This window comes from Herpailurus yagouaroundi, unplaced genomic scaffold (genome assembly GCF_014898765.1).
Source record: "Herpailurus yagouaroundi ecotype Mexico unplaced genomic scaffold, PumYag 28, whole genome shotgun sequence".
In the NCBI taxonomy this organism is placed as follows: domain Eukaryota; kingdom Metazoa; phylum Chordata; class Mammalia; order Carnivora; family Felidae; genus Herpailurus; species Herpailurus yagouaroundi.
This window is the reverse complement of record NW_024412376.1, coordinates 34,693,355-34,709,069: the sequence shown is the minus strand read 5'-3', so window position 1 is coordinate 34,709,069 and position 15,715 is coordinate 34,693,355. Positions and strand designations below refer to the sequence as shown.

Genomic DNA, 15,715 nt, shown 5'->3' with positions numbered 1-15,715 from the left:
GACGGGACATAAGGAAGTAAAGAGCCCAAGGAACTGCATGTGTGTGAATGAAGCAACACATGAATGCCTGGTCTCATGGAGCTCTCCCAGGGACGCCCTGCATTTTATTTTTTTTTTTTAATTTTTTTTTTCAACGTTTATCTATTTTTGGGACAGAGAGAGACAGAGCATGAACGGGGGAGGGGCAGAGAGAGGGAGACACAGAATCAGAAACAGGCTCCAGGCTCTGAGCCATCAGCCCAGAGCCTGACGCGGGGCTCGAACTCACGGACCGCGAGATCATGACCTGGCTGAAGTCGGACACTTAACCGACTGCGCCACCCAGGCGCCCCTTCCTGCATTTTATAAATGAGAACCTTTCAATGAAGGGCCCAGAACTAGACAGAGGAAACCAGACATGGAAGGACCTAGCCTACCTTGAACTCAGGCCATGTGCCAGGTGCTTTACAGACAGGGCTATTTACTCAGCTCGCTAGACTCCGTGTTGGACAATGAGGAAGAAGCTTTAGTATCGTTTTCACCACTGTCCTGAAAACTAGCTCTGTTGGTTTTTTTCATCTCTGAAAGTTAATCTTGCATAAATACCAGAGATTTGGGTTGCTCAGATCTCCTTTTCCATTATTACAAGTCTGATGGATATTGAAGTTTCAATCTGTCTTCAAATTAAAATCTTCTCCTCTCCTTGCTCTTAGAATTTCTAGGTGAGGTGTAGGGTGGGGAGGGGGAAGTTCTGATTTTAACCTATTCTCCCAGGTCGTCACCCCCAGTTCTCACCATCCGGAGTCATTGCAAATTCACCACGTGCAGACCGCCCTCTTGGAAAGGATATTTTGTGCCTGAATCTGTCTGTGAAGTGTTCTGGATTACAACGCCTTCTTATCAGTTTTATCAATTAGAAAAACATGCCTCACCTTTAATTGTTTTGGATCATATTCAATTTTTCTTTTTAAATAAGGAGGAGAGCATTTCATTAACTGGCCCAAAGCCATAGCAAATGGCTTTCCTGGGATTTGAAACCACATATTTGGAATCTAGAGTCCAAGCTCTTCTCATTGCCTTATAAAGCTTCTCTGTGAGTATAAACACAAATGAACAAATACGTTTCATACCTTTAATTTAGCTTTTTCTCTCATCAGAGGTTGAATTATTAGATCAACACCTTTTGGACAACTAATACCATTAAGGAACCAACAACAAAAAAGTGATTTATAAATACATAAATAAAATGTTTATTTCTGTTTACTAAAAAGCACCCCCAAATATTAAATATTATAAATGAAGTAGATTTATATGATATTCTCTATTTAAGGGTAATAAAAATAAAAACTGGTTTTCTATGGATCAGAAAATAGATTGAGAGCTTTTAAAGCTTTGGATGTTTGGACACGTTGAGGGCAATCCAATAATTTTCAAACAAAAATAAAAACTTATGATAATTCCAGGAAGAAATATCAATTACTGAGGTGTTCTTGCAGCTGTTCGGGGCCATTAGAACATTGCACACATGCAGCCTGGATCTGAAAACTGAAGTGTGGCTGGAGGTGGAGAAAAGCAAAATCAGAGGTGGCTGAGAGACAAGACTATTGCTGATTTACCCCCTTTCCATACAACCCCCTGGGATTTTATTTGAGCGCTCTGCCTGACCTAAAGTAAGACACTGCACTGCCAGTGAAGGAGTGGTTACAAGTAAATCAGGGCTTTTCAAAACCATTTCCTTTGGATTCTTTGAAATCAGAGAAAAGATTTTTGAAAACCTAGGAAAACAAACAAACAAACAAATTTTGAGGGAAATTAATTGCATGTTCAGAAGACAGCTGAGTGTTAGGTTAAGTCAGATGCTTCCTAGCCTTCCTTTACTTCTCTGCTGAAATCCCCAGCCTCACCCCTTTTAGTCCAATATTGAAAGCTGTTTTACGGGCAAATAATAAGAGGGTGAGGAGGAAGGTGGTAGTGACCTATTAAATTATCATGACCTGTTTTAGAATTTTGGCTGTGAGTAATGGTCCCAAACTATAAGTGTTCCCTTACCGGTAGTATTTGCATGGGGGTAATCTTCAGATTAGAAATCTTTGCTGGAGCATCAGTTTTCCCTTGGCTAGCTAGGAGGAATTCAACAGCTATGCGATCATTTGTGACCACACTGGGTAATAAATTTAACCTAGTTTGTAGGGCTTCCAGAGCATCAGATCCTATAAGAAGTACCCTAAAAAGAAACAGATACTATTAGGAATATACATAGTGTTTATATCAACAGTAGTGGGCCAATCATTGTTCCTTTAATGTGAGCAGATTTTGTTTGTTTTTTTGTTTGCTTTGGCTGGAGGGTCCTGAAAAGAATACTGAAGATTTTAGCTATGATAGTGCCAACATTAGTTCCCATACCCGGTGTACTTGATTTTGTTGATGTGGAGTCAAGGTTCCTGTTTTATAAGGCTGAAGTGTGGCATGCATGATGTGATAGAAATTTAAGGACCAGAGAAGCCTGTAAAATGAAATCTACCTTCTGAAATGTTGAAAGCAAAAACTATTAATTTTTTTGTAGACAGGATCAGGTGGAGGTACAGATCCAGCAATGAATTTAATTCAGGAGAGTAGTTGTATTAGTCATGTTTCTCCAAAGAAATAGAACCAATAGGATATAAAAGGGGATTTATTTATTTATTTATTTATTAAAAAAAAATTTTTTTTTCAATGTTTATTTATTTTTGGGACAGAGAGAGACAGAGCATGAACGGGGGAGGGGCAGAGAGAGAGGGAGACACAGAATCGGAAACAGGCTCCAGGCTCTGAGCCATCAGCCCAGAGCCTGACGCGGGGCTCGAACTCAACGGACCGCGAGATCGTGACCTGGCTGAAGTCGGACGCTTAACCCACTGCGCCACCAGGCGCCCCAAAAGTGGATTTATTATGAGAAATTCAGCATGCAGTTCTGGGGGCTGACAAGTCCCATGATTTGCAAACTAGAGACCTAGGGAAACCAGTGGTGTAATTCAATCTAAGTCTGAAGGTCTGAGAACCAGGGGAGTCAATGATGTACTTCCCAGTCTGAGGGCAAGAAAAGATGAGATGTCCCAATTCAAACAATGAGACAGAAAAGAGGCACAAATGCCTCCTTCCTCCACCTTTTTGTTCTATTCGGGCCCTTAACAGATTGGATAATGCCGACCCACATTACGCAGGGCAATCTCCTTTAGTGAGCCCACCAATTGAAATGCTAGTCTCATCCAGAAACACCATCATAGATACTCAGAAATAATGTTTTACCAGAAACCTGGGCATCCCCTGATCCAATCAAGTTGACACAGAAAAATACCTATCACAGTAGCTAAGAGAAAAATAAGCAAGAGTTTGTTTTTCCTTAAGTGGCAGAAGACAGAAGATCTTACGGGGAAAAAAAAACAACAGAATGAAAATAATGGAGAGTATCTTGAAAAACATTCAGCTAATAGAAAGTGTCAAAGTATAATAATAAGCAATATTAGAAGTGAGCAAAGAAAAGTTATGCCAAGGACTCAGAAAATCTTACACTGTTGCCTTGGACAGAAGTAGTCTATCTCTGCAGTAATCAGAGAGTTTGGGAAGATACTGTTTACCCTCTGTAGCTGTCTGTTTCTGGGCATTTTTTTATTTTTTATTTTTTTAATTTTTTTCTTTCAACGTTTATTTATTTTTGGGACAGAGAGAGACAGAGCATGAACGGGCGAGGGGCAGAGAGAGAGGGAGACACAGAATCGGAAACAGGCTCCAGGCTCTGAGCCATCAGCCCAGAGCCTGACGCGGGGCTCGAACTCACGGACCGCGAGATCGTGACCTGGCTGAAGTCGGACGCTTAACCAACTGCGCCACCCAGGTGCCCCTGGGCATTTTTTTATATCAAATATAATTTATTGTCAAATTGGTTTCCATACCCAGTGCTCATCCCAACAGATGCCCTCCTCAATGCCCATCACCCACTTTTCCCTCTCCCCCACCCCCCATCAACCCTCAGTTTGTTCTCAGTATTTAAGAGTCTCTTAGGGTTTGCCTCCCTCTCTCTGTGTAACTTTTTCCCCCCTCCCCTCCCCCCTGGTCTTCTTTTAAGTTTCTCAGGATCCACATATGAGTGAAAACATATGGTATCAGGGCAATTTTTAAGAATCCTCAGTTTAAGGCCTACTGATGGCATGGGCATCCAGTGATCTAGAGATAATGGTGTATGTATTTTTTTTTTAATTAAAAAGAATGTTTATTTATTTTGAGAGGGAGAGACAGTGCGAGGAGGGGAGGGGCAGAGAGAGAAGGAGACACAGAATTTGAAGCAGGCTCCAGGCTCTGATCTGTCTGCACAGAACCCAATGCAGGGCTCCAACTCATGAACTGGGATATCATCACCTGAGCCAGAGTCAGACACTTAACTGACTAAGCCACCCGGGCGCCCCTGCTGTACCATATTCTTAATTAAGAAACATGAATCAGGGCACCTGGGTGGCTCAGCCATTAACTGTCTGACTTTGGCTCCAGTCATGATCTCCCAGTTTGTGAGTTTGAGCCCCCAGTTGGGCTCTGTGCTGACAGCTGAGCTTGGAGCCTGCTTCGGATTCTCTCTCTCTGTCTCTCTCTCTCTCTCTCTCTCTCTGCCCCTCCCCCACCTTTTCTCACTCTCCCTCTCTCTAAGATAAACATACGTTAAAAAATTAAATTTAAAAAAAAGAAGCCTGCATCTAAGGATCATCTTAGAGTTCTGCTGCCATGTGAATTGTTAACAGTGTATGATAATGTTCTTTCCATCATGGTTAAGGGCAGAGTTCTCTGATGTCTGTCCCTGGAGACCAACTTTTCAGGATTCAGATCATGCAGGGGCTGCTGAAGCTGCTCTTCTGATAATGGAGCTTGAACCTGTTGGTGATAAAGCTGGAGGTACTGTATGAGTCCTTTGCAGTATTTAGTCGTATTGGTTTGCAACTGGCAGAATGGGAGGCTGGAAGTGAAATTTCCCCACACATGGGATGGCTTCTGACTGACCCTTAGAAATATTTTAGGTCCCTAGAGGGAGTTGGCTTTGGGGCTGTCAAATCTAAATGGACTAAATTTTAAGGATTTCTGAGAGTTTTTTTTTTTTCTTAAGAGTTTTAGAGTTTCATTGGTTCTAGTTGTTGGTTTTAGAAGAAAGGGACAGTGGAGTTTCAGAATAAAAGGCAAAAATTTACAGTTATGTAATGGCAATACCAGTGAAATGTGTGTCCCTGTCCCTGGAGAGCTAAATGAATCCCTTGACTCCACCACACCCCAGATCAGGAAAATAAAATCAACCAGCAATTATTATTATTATTATTATTATTACCATTAGGATCATAGCTTTCTGGCAAGGAAAGCCCTCAATTCGCTCAGAGTAAGGAAACAATAACTGGGACATAGTCATAGTTCATTGCTCCTGCTATTTGTATAAAATCCATTTGGGGGTGTTTATAGGGGCTTCAAGGCTTTACTTCATTTTTGGTTCCCACTTTACTAGTTTTTCAAGGATCAGGTCATTACCAGGTAGGGCATCTATTAAAGGTATTCTCAGCAGTACCCTTAACATCAGGCACCAATGTTATTTTTGAATGGTTTACTATTTGTCTCTGCCACTGTGGGGCATTTTTGCTTAACTCAACTTGAAATCCTTTGGTTCAAGAGGTAGCCATATTTTGAGTGCTGAAGTTATCTCCAGGTACTATGCATCTTAACCTTCGAGCGTTTTTTCTCCGTATCATGGGTTTGTCTCTGACAGTCAAAAATAACCTCTCTGAGTCCCTTTCGTGTGTGTCTTCCTTAAGTGTTAATAGGCGTAATTAGTCAGATAAATGGTGCTTGTGAATCACGGTGGTCAGCTGCAGTGTTTAGTTGTATTTGTCCAGTCAGAAGGTTCCCAATAGATGACAACTGGATTTTGGCCAACCTGCAGAGACATGAGGTTGTACAAGCACCGCTGAAATTTTCATGTCAGCTGCTGAATTTGAAGCTCTGCCTCCTTCAAGCTGAGCACCTGCTCCGTTTGGGATTTCTCAATTCACAAGAAATCTATTAGCCCTTAGGTCACACATCAGGGAGAAAAATTAAATTTCAACTCACATACACATTTTGTTGTTATGGTGGTCAACAAAACACTTAGAATCATAATAATGTGTTATCTTGAGATAAAACTGTCTGGAGTTAAAGGAATGGAAACACAAGGTCAAGGATTAAAAGGAATGATATGAAATTTCTGACTGTTAAAACAACGTTAATGGATTATTTAAAAGTGTAAATATCACACTGCTGTGTTCTTTAGATTCCTCCAGATACATTTAGAATAATACAATAAAAATGTTTTAAAATATCAATATTTACAGGGTACCAGAGATTACATCTTTTATAAATATTTACATTTCCAATAAAAATTTGTAGGTCAACTTTCAAACGGGTCAGGCAACAGTTGCAAAATTCTTCTAGAGTGTTTAAAACAAAAAAACTTTGGAGGCTTCAAAATCTAGAGCACTGATTCTCAATGCTGGCTATGCACTAGAATCATTCAGGGGGTGGGGAGGACATTTATGAAACACCGATGACTGGATGCATTAATAGCTTCAGGGTAGGGCCCGAAGCCCTGGATCTGAACGAAGGATCTAGAAGCAGCCCTAGTGCTGCTGATATCACTACTGCAGACTGCAGTTAAGATCATTCTCCTGGGGCACCTGCATAGCTCTCTGTAGGTTAAGTGTCCGTTTTCAGCTCGGGTCATGAATTCGTCAGTTGGAGCCCCACATCGGGCTCTGTGCTGACAGCTTAGAGCCTGGAGACTGCTTTGGATTCTGTGTCTCCCTCTCTTTCTGCCCCTCACCCCGCTTGCACTCCATTTTTCTCAAAAATAAATCAACATTAAAAAGAAATTAAAAAACAAAACCAAGATCATTCTCCATCAGCCACTAAAGCCTCTGCCTGGCTGGTGCAGACGTATATTGCTGCCTGCTGTCCAAGAAATTCAGGAAATACTATTAATCGAAAAGTAAGCTAAAATGGTTAGATGATAAAATTTTGACTAGCTAAATGTGTGTTTTTGGAAATGCAAGTATTGAAAGGAAATATACTGAAATCTTCACAGTGATAAAATTACCTCTTGGGATTGCAGATAATTTTTTTTCTGTTTCTTAATACTTTCCTATTTTTTGTAATAAACATGATTTTTTTCCTAGCCAAAAAATAAAAAGAATATACTCCAAATTATGAGTGTTCCTTTAAAAATACATTTCCTGCATTTAGTTCCACCCCAAAAGCCCAGTCACAAATAGAAAATCACATTATCAAAACTGCTGCTTGTCTTGCTTTGTGTCTCATACCATATGATCCTACATTAAGCAAGCATATAAAATTAATAACATTAAGAATTTTTAGATATTTTCTTTGGGTTTCTTTGGGATCATAACTTGATTTACTAATTAAGGATTAAATACTCACATAAGAAAAAATATAATAGGTACCACTTGTGAAATATGAGTCCTTATATTTATCAAGTTGTTACTATTCACTGTGATTATTTCAAAAGAAAATTTCTACCTTTTTTTATCTCCATGTTTTTCTATCAATGAAATTATTTTCCTTTCATCTAATTCCAAAAGGTTGTTTCTTCAAAGGATGAGTTTTCTCTGCTTGCTGCTCATGAGGGCATTATCTCTATGGAGACCCACACTTGGAACCTGGAGGTCATGAAGATAAGGTTGTTTTCCTTGGAAGTGACTTAGTCTCCGCATGGCCCTCTAAAGATATATTGGATTTTGTTTACTGAAACAGAATATAAATCAGGTTCTTTGAAGATCGAGTTCTCTGAAATAAGTCAAAATGCCTATTTGGTGTCCTGATCTTAAATTAATGTGGTTAAATTTCTGATTTTTCATGAAAGTAAATAACAGTGTAGGATATATGTGCATAACATGGACACACACACACACACACACACACACACACACACATATAGTAAGACACTGTGAATAAAGGCTACCAGCACTGTCACAGGGACTTTGTGGCTAGTCACTTCTTTTGGTCTCAGTTTCTGGGTTCTGAAACTTTCTTTGTGAGGGCTACTACCTTGAAATTATAGTCTATGTCCTTAATGCATTTGTTTTCTTGTTCCCCCAATTCTAGCTTTTTCATGACCCTACGTACTTCTTGGTGTATACATTACTCTCTTGAGCTAGAGGAAAAGTGTGAATGGGGTGAACACGTGCTTTGGAGTCCTACAGATGGGGTTAAAACTATTTTTTCATAACTTATTGATTAAACAGCCCTGGGAAAGTTATTTATGGTGCTTGAGGCTCCATTTCTTTATCCTTAAAATGAGAACAGCAAAAATGATTATCTCCTAGAATTCTGAGACAATTCTTATGAAGGACTTAGTGAGTACGCAGAAAGCATTCAGTCCTTTCTCTCACCCTGTCTTAGTCTGTTTGGGCTGCTACAACAAAAATCCAATAGACTGAATGGCTTATGAAAAACAAAAATGTATTTCTTACAGTTCTAGAGACTGGGACGTTTAAGATCAAGGTGCTGGCAGATTGGGTGTCTGGGTGTCTAGTAACAATCTGCTTCCTGCTTCATAGACAGCTATCTTCTCGGTGAGTCCTCACACAGCAGAAGGGATGAGGGAGACTATGGAGTTCCTTTTATAAAGGTGCTAATTCCATTTATGAGGGCTTTACCCTCATGACCTAATCACTTCCCATAGGCCCCAACAGATACCATCAGATTGTGTTAGGATTTAACATATGAATTTGGGGGGCATACAAACATCCAGTCTATAGAACCCTCTGCCATTTTTATAAACACACAGACTTTAGGTCTGTTATGTTTTAGGCAATTAAAGGTAAGAGTGTTGGCTCAGGTATTCAGAGAAGGGGTGGCATGGGGAGCAGGAACAGTTCTTACCCCGTGATGATGGAAAGGTCAGGAGACACCCCAACCCTCTGACACAGGTGCTTCCAAGTTTCACCTGCCTAATTTTAACTTCAAAGATGGGAACGATCACAAATTGGATGGAATTTTTGTCTGGGCACAGGGTCAGAAATAGAGACACTCCTAGATTGGCCAATTCTTCCACCATAATTCATTAGACTTCTTCTCTCATTTTGCAAATCCTTTTCCTTTATGCTTCTCAGCCTCACCTATTAAATTTCTTTTGTCTTCTCTAATGCATGTTTACTGTCAGAGTAACATAATTCAGAAGCATAATTACAAAAAAACCCAGAGACATTTTAGATAAATAAGAGGCAGGATCCATTTAATGTCCCTTGCATCCTGCTACACACTGACTTTAATATAAATATTAAAAACATCTCAACCGTAGCATGACAAAGGCTCAAACATATGAGGCATGAGATGAACATTATAATTGTCTCGCCTTATTACTTACCTAGAGCTTAAACTTTCTTTAATTTCACTCCAAATAATTTACCCAGGGGTGATGCAACCATCAGTGGAAAAACATGAATCATTTAAAGACCTACTGAAGAACCTGAATAGAGATACTGTGAAAAACCCTTGAGGTCCTTTGGAAGAAAGAAGCAATATCAATCATAAAGTGTATCATCATTAAAATGATTATCCAGGGGGAAAATTATCAATATTAATATTTCTATGACAGACCCATAAGTATTTTTTTCTGTACTACAACATGCAGTATGTTCCCATGGCTACCTTTTGCTTGCCTGAAAAAAACCAGCTGATAAAGGGTGCTTTTCATATTGCCCAGATTATTTAAATGCCAAATGCTAAATTATAGATATTTAAGTGATCTAAACTTTAGGAGTTGGAAGCAGCCTCAAAATTCAATTAAATCCTAATCATTTACTTTACTAATTGCTGAAATAAAATGTTTTCTTTACAAATGAAGTCACTAATTGGGGAAAATGAATGCTAGCAATTTATTTTGATTTAGCCTTATTTTTACATGGAAATAGAATGGTGGTTTTAAAAAGTTGACAGTAAAGGTTCTCCTTTCATTTCATTTTTTAAAACATTGCGATTTCATTTCTATTTCATCTACAAAACGTTACATAGTGAACATGAACATGATACTTAGGTTGCATTTGGGTTCCAATCCCAATCTTAACTGTAGGTTGTTCAAGGGTAAAAATGGATCTCTTGTTTTCTTGCCTTTCTTGCTTATTGCTTCTTCATTCCATTGTTCATGATATTGGAAGGCGAGAAAGGAGAGAGACTCAAATGGTGATATTTTTTTTAGCACTTCTGGCTCAAATTGAATGTAAGGGGACATTGAAAACAGTAAAGATACGTATGAAAAGATGGTAAATGAAGGAGGCTGAGGACTGGGACCTGGATCATACTCACCAGTGGGTTTTCTATGGATGAGAGGAGTTATGTCAGAAGTGAAGTTTTCAGAAGGCAGAAGAGTATAATCCAGGCACCTATGGGGGAGAGAAAAAATGAAATAGGACAGTTATAGACTGAACTTTGTCTCCCCCCACTCCCTTCCCCCAAATTCCTCTGTCAAAATCCTAACTCTCACTACCTCAGATGGTGAGTGTCTTTGCAGACAGGGTCTCTAAAGAGGTAAGTAAGGTTAAATGAGGGCACTGGGGTGTGACTTAATTCAATGACTGGTGTCCTTTTTAGGGGGAGATTAGGGCACAGACAGACACATAAGAATGACCAGGTGAAGACAGGGAGAAGACACATGTCTACAAGCCATGGAGAGAAGTTTCAAAAGAAACTAGCCCTGCTAACACCCTGATCTTGGATGTTTAGTCTCCAAAATGGTGAGGTAATGAGTTTCTCTTGTTCAAGCCAACTGGTCTGCATTACTTTATTGTGGCAAACCTAGTGAAGTGATACAGGCGTCATTTACGGTAGCAAATTGTTACATATTCTTTGATCGTCCCTCTTTCCATAACTGTCACCCGAAACCTGACTCTACAAATTTTAGCAAAGTGACTAAAGTCATGAAGTGTTTGGATCCAGTGAAGCAGAGGAATGAAGATGAAAACACCATGAAAAATGAAGTTACACGCAATGCTACCCAGAGACAAGACAATTGCAGACAATTCTCAAGGTGGGCATTTCAACCTTTGGAGAAATCCAGAGGCCCTATTTTTTCAATCAGAAAATAAAATGGGAAACTTCCGAACTCTTTGTGAAGTCACAGCTTGAGATTTATGTTTAACTCATGTTCCATTAAAGAACAACTTCTTAAGGAATTGGGATCCTACACATACAGACTTTCCTGAAGAATTTTGTTCTTGTGGTAAAGGTTATTGTCCTGAACTGAGGCATGACTTGTGGAGCAATGAGAAGGAAGGAGACAGGCACCTAACCCGCCAGATCAAGGAAGTGGACCTTTGACATCAAAGGAAGCTGAATTGTCATGGCCTGATATTCTCGACCTTATTCTGGAGTAGGGCTTTTGGGCTTGATATTTGAAAGTAAGGGATAAGATTTTTATTGATCTAGTTATTGGCTTGAAACAATATTCTCTTGGCTGTCCCAACATTACAAGGTGGGGCATAAGAAGAATCAGCTCCCCACAACTCCCCTTTCAGTAAAGAATGAACAGAATGAATCTCAAACAATGAAATATCCATCCTTGGGTCTTAAGCCAGCTGTGTCTCCATGACACTGAAATGCAATTGTTGTAAACTAGGTTTGTGGTCTGAATGATTGTAGGAAGCATAGCCTCCACATGGAAATTGGTTTGACCTGAAAGAAATTTGGGTGAAGCATACTGTGTCCATTGGAATGTTTAGGGACGACAGATTTATGATACACCAGACAAATCTGTTCTGCCGTACTCTTCTCAATGTGATACTATATACATCATACACTATAAAGCCTGACACAGGGCTCCTTGATGAACCCAACAAATTGGTAGGCAGCAGCTCCATTTAGAGCATCAGGGTGACAGTGTTTGCATATGCGAATGTTTTTCAATTCTGTTATTAAACCAAACTCATGAAAGTCAAAGTCACCAGTTCTCCCAGATTTGAGGACAACTGAGTAGAAACAGAGCAGCCATAGCCATTAGATGTTCAGGGTGTAGCAAACATTGATTTAATTTTTACCTCGAGCTTCTGTTAGCTTTAACTTGGAGGCCTTTGTTTTTAGAGATGAATCTGAAAGTTTGCTATCCCTCCCCTATTCATTTTAGGGTACTCTCTGTGTAGCCAGGGGCCTATAAACATTCCATTTTCCTCTAAGTAAATAAATTCTTGTAAACTTTGAAAGGAAGCAAAGAAAAATGGGAAAAACAAAGTAGGTTTGGAGTTAGAAACACCACTGTTTCCCAACTTTGCCACTTGTGGGTTGAATTTGAAAATGTACTTAATCTTATTTTCTTCATCTGTAAAATGAGAATTATAGTCATCCAGTTCTTCGGGTTGTGATGAGGAACATTCAGTGATGTAATGTTTGAAAGCACTCAGTGTCATGTTGAGCACATATTAAATATAAAATAATTGATAATTGTTATCATGGACTATTGGCTTGGTCCATTTCAGTGTACCAGCAGGTCTGATTTGGGGGGTTTCTCTTATTTTTTTTGATTTGATACAAGCAATGTTTTCAAATTTTCTCAAATTATAATGCCCTTATGTTGTGGGTGAAATAAACATTAAAGTTTTCTCTTAGTCTATATCACAGCAGAGGAACATTTGCATCATTATTCGGAACTGTTTATTCAGTGTCAGTGAAGACAGTTATGTCACATCTGGTCTCTGCAAGACGGGAGATGATGGAAAAGTTGTGTGTGATCCCTAAGGTTAGGTAGCATACGTTTTGTTTCTGCTTGCCTGCTGTGTGTCCAGACAGGCAGCATTTTGGTAGTCTTTACATTTGTCTTTAAAGAAGGAATCTGGCTTAAAAGGCAAAGCAGAGACACTTAAAATAGCTTGAAAACAAGAGGAAAGTTAACAACAGCAAAGCACTACGTTACAAGAGAAATGTAAGTATCAAAAGGAGACAACAAAGCTCCGAATCTAAGAGATTCCTGGAAAGGGTCATTTGAGTCGAATTTGAAACAAGTGATAAACGTGGACTTGTCACAGAAGAACATAAATAACATTATTGAGCACCTTTGAATTGAGAGCATAACGGTAGGTCTGTTCCTTCACTCAGTCATTTCATTCATGGTTTATCTCATGTGCCCAGTCACTGCTCGAATATGGCTTGTTTTGTCTTTCTTTCAGAAATTGAAACTCTGAGAAATAATTAACTTGGTCAAAGTTTCACACTATGTGGCAGATCTGGAATCGAAACCCAGCTGTTTGACCATAAACCAAGCTCTGGTTCGTAACATGTGAGCTCTTTGAAAAGAAAAAAAGTGATAGACCAGTGCCATAAAGAAAATTTTCCTCTCCTTAGTAAATCCTTCGATCTTCCAGTGATAAGGAGGTCTCTTTATGTTTTTACTTATTGGATATATTAGAGCTAGATCTGAAGGGTGAGAATCAGTGGCACAAGATTGGTGAGAAAAATAAATTTCCTATGATAAACACGGTTTAAAAAAATGGAACTAAAACAGTTTTCTACAAAAAAGAAATGCTAACACATATGCTTTCTAAACAAAATTTATAAATTTCGGCACCACAAGTCATCATTTTATGGAAACCTTTTGATCATAGTATTCAATTTTATGGGAAATTCTTTGTATTTTTCCAGTAAACAGACTTAGAAACTCAGCTTTGTGAAAAAATAGCAAATAAGTATACAAATAAGTATAGCTTTAATTTAAGTGCCATGGTAATTGGTATGTAAACACTCTCCAATGTTAATTTCTTGACTCTCTACATAAGTATAATGTTTAATCTAACACTTTATCTTCTCTAAGCACTAGTACAAATAACATTATTATCATAATATCTCAGTAAATTTTTCTCATTGACTGTTAACTGAAACTTATGACCTTTGGTTCACATGGAATTTTGATCATGAATGAATGAAACATGTTTGGGCTTTAAAAACAGGCTTATAACATATACTATATGTGTGTATAAATAAAACTATCATCCATCTATATATGTATGTATATATGTATATATGTATGTATGTATGTATGTATCCATCCATCCATCCATCCATCATCTATCTATCTTTCTATTTATCATCATCTATCCTGTCTCCTTTCCTTTCCCACTTCTCCCTACCACCCCTGTTTTCCTACTCTTTAACATCCTCACAAATGTCCCTCTTCCTCCCATTTTCCTTTGGGTTTCCTCCATGGCTTCAACTCTCTTCTTTATTTTTCCTTTCTTATTTTTATTTTTGTTTGTTTTTTATTGATCCTTCTCCCTCCTTGATACAGATTTACTTGAGAGTCTTCTGCTCTTATTTATAATACTATGAGGTAACAATGCAAATATTACCTAACGTGAGTTAACTAGATCCTTTTATAGCTTTTTGTTCCATAAAAACTTTTTGGCATTTTTAGTAAAGAAATATAATTCTTATATCAAAATTTCCAAAGATAAGAAACTCCCCTCAACATAAAACATTTTCACAAAGGATAAGGAATTACATAATTTGGTAAGCAGCAGGAGAGATAGGCAATTTGGAAAGAACCGTCTAATTCTTAAATGGTTTTATACAGCTTATGTCTGAGACCTGCTGGGTTTACAAATTGGTTCACGCATTCAGAGTCTAACCTTAGAAATCCTTCTAGAACAAAGATAATCAGATGCCAGACCTCCTGGACTGTCCAGGGTCAGTGGGTGAGATCTAAATTCTCCATATATTGACTTTAATTAAAGGGCAATATGCATTTTATTCTTAATTTAACTCTTATATGAGATGCTGATATATGGAATTATTTTTTTATTTTTATTTTTTAAATTTTTTTTCAACGTTTTTATTTATTTGTGGGACAGAGAGAGACAGAGCATGAACGGGGGAGGGGCAGAGAGAGAGGGAGACACAGAATCGGAAACAGGCTCCAGGCTCTGAGCCATCAGCCCAGAGCCTGACGCGGGGCTCGAACCCATGGACCGCGAGATCGTGACCTGGATGAAGTCGGACGCTTAACCGACTGCGCCACCCAGGCGCCCCTATGGAATTATTATTGTAAATAATATGAGTACTTGAGAAATTTCCTAACATCCCCAAGCTTTATTGCTTCATCTCCAAAATTCGACACTATGGGGTTGTTGGATGACTAGATAATGTATGTGGATGGCTCAATTAGTTCCCAACTTATCAGTAAATATCACCAGTACTGATAATGATGATGATAAAAACAAATTCAAAGCTCTGGTACCCATGTTAGGTCTTCATATAATAAACATTCCATGCTCTTAGTTTCAGATATTCAGCTTCCCAGATATCTCATTGTGGATGCTCCATTGGTATCAAAGATTCAAGTTTATTTCAAACAACTTGTAAACTTCTATCCCTCCTTCCAGAACTTTTCACCAGATGATACTCACCCATCATCTCCCCCTTCCCAAACCTGTGCACCTGATTGCATTCTTATCTTGGTGCTTGACATCCCCACAATGCCATGAATCTGCCCCTTCACTCAGAATCATGGTGTCCTCCTAGGTTTCCCATGGCGTTTCCTCCCATTACCCACCCCTCCCATATAAGATCTGCCTAATCTACCTGCACGTGAGAAGAGTGACTACTTCCTGGATTCTTTTTCCTTAGTGGGCACTATAATAGTTATGTTAGCTCCGTATCACACTTAATCTTTTCAATAGCTCTTCGGTTTACAAGTGGAGAA

At 38.9% G+C, this 15,715-nt stretch overlaps 1 long non-coding RNA gene across 2 annotated transcripts; it reads left to right on the top strand.

Moving 5' to 3' along the window:
* The first annotated feature begins 777 nt into the window (after window positions 1-777).
* Window positions 778-13,388, top strand: LOC121022652 (uncharacterized). 2 transcript variants are annotated; one of them, XR_005787133.1, is made up of 6 exons: window positions 778-1,072; window positions 7,614-7,711; window positions 8,507-8,606; window positions 10,624-10,771; window positions 10,934-11,059; window positions 13,188-13,388. It is a non-coding gene; the product is annotated as an uncharacterized LOC121022652 (long non-coding RNA). The 2 variants fall into 2 exon arrangements; XR_005787239.1 differs by lacking the exon at window positions 778-1,072 and adding an exon at window positions 4,756-4,896.
* Window positions 13,389-15,715: the final 2,327 nt, after the last annotated feature.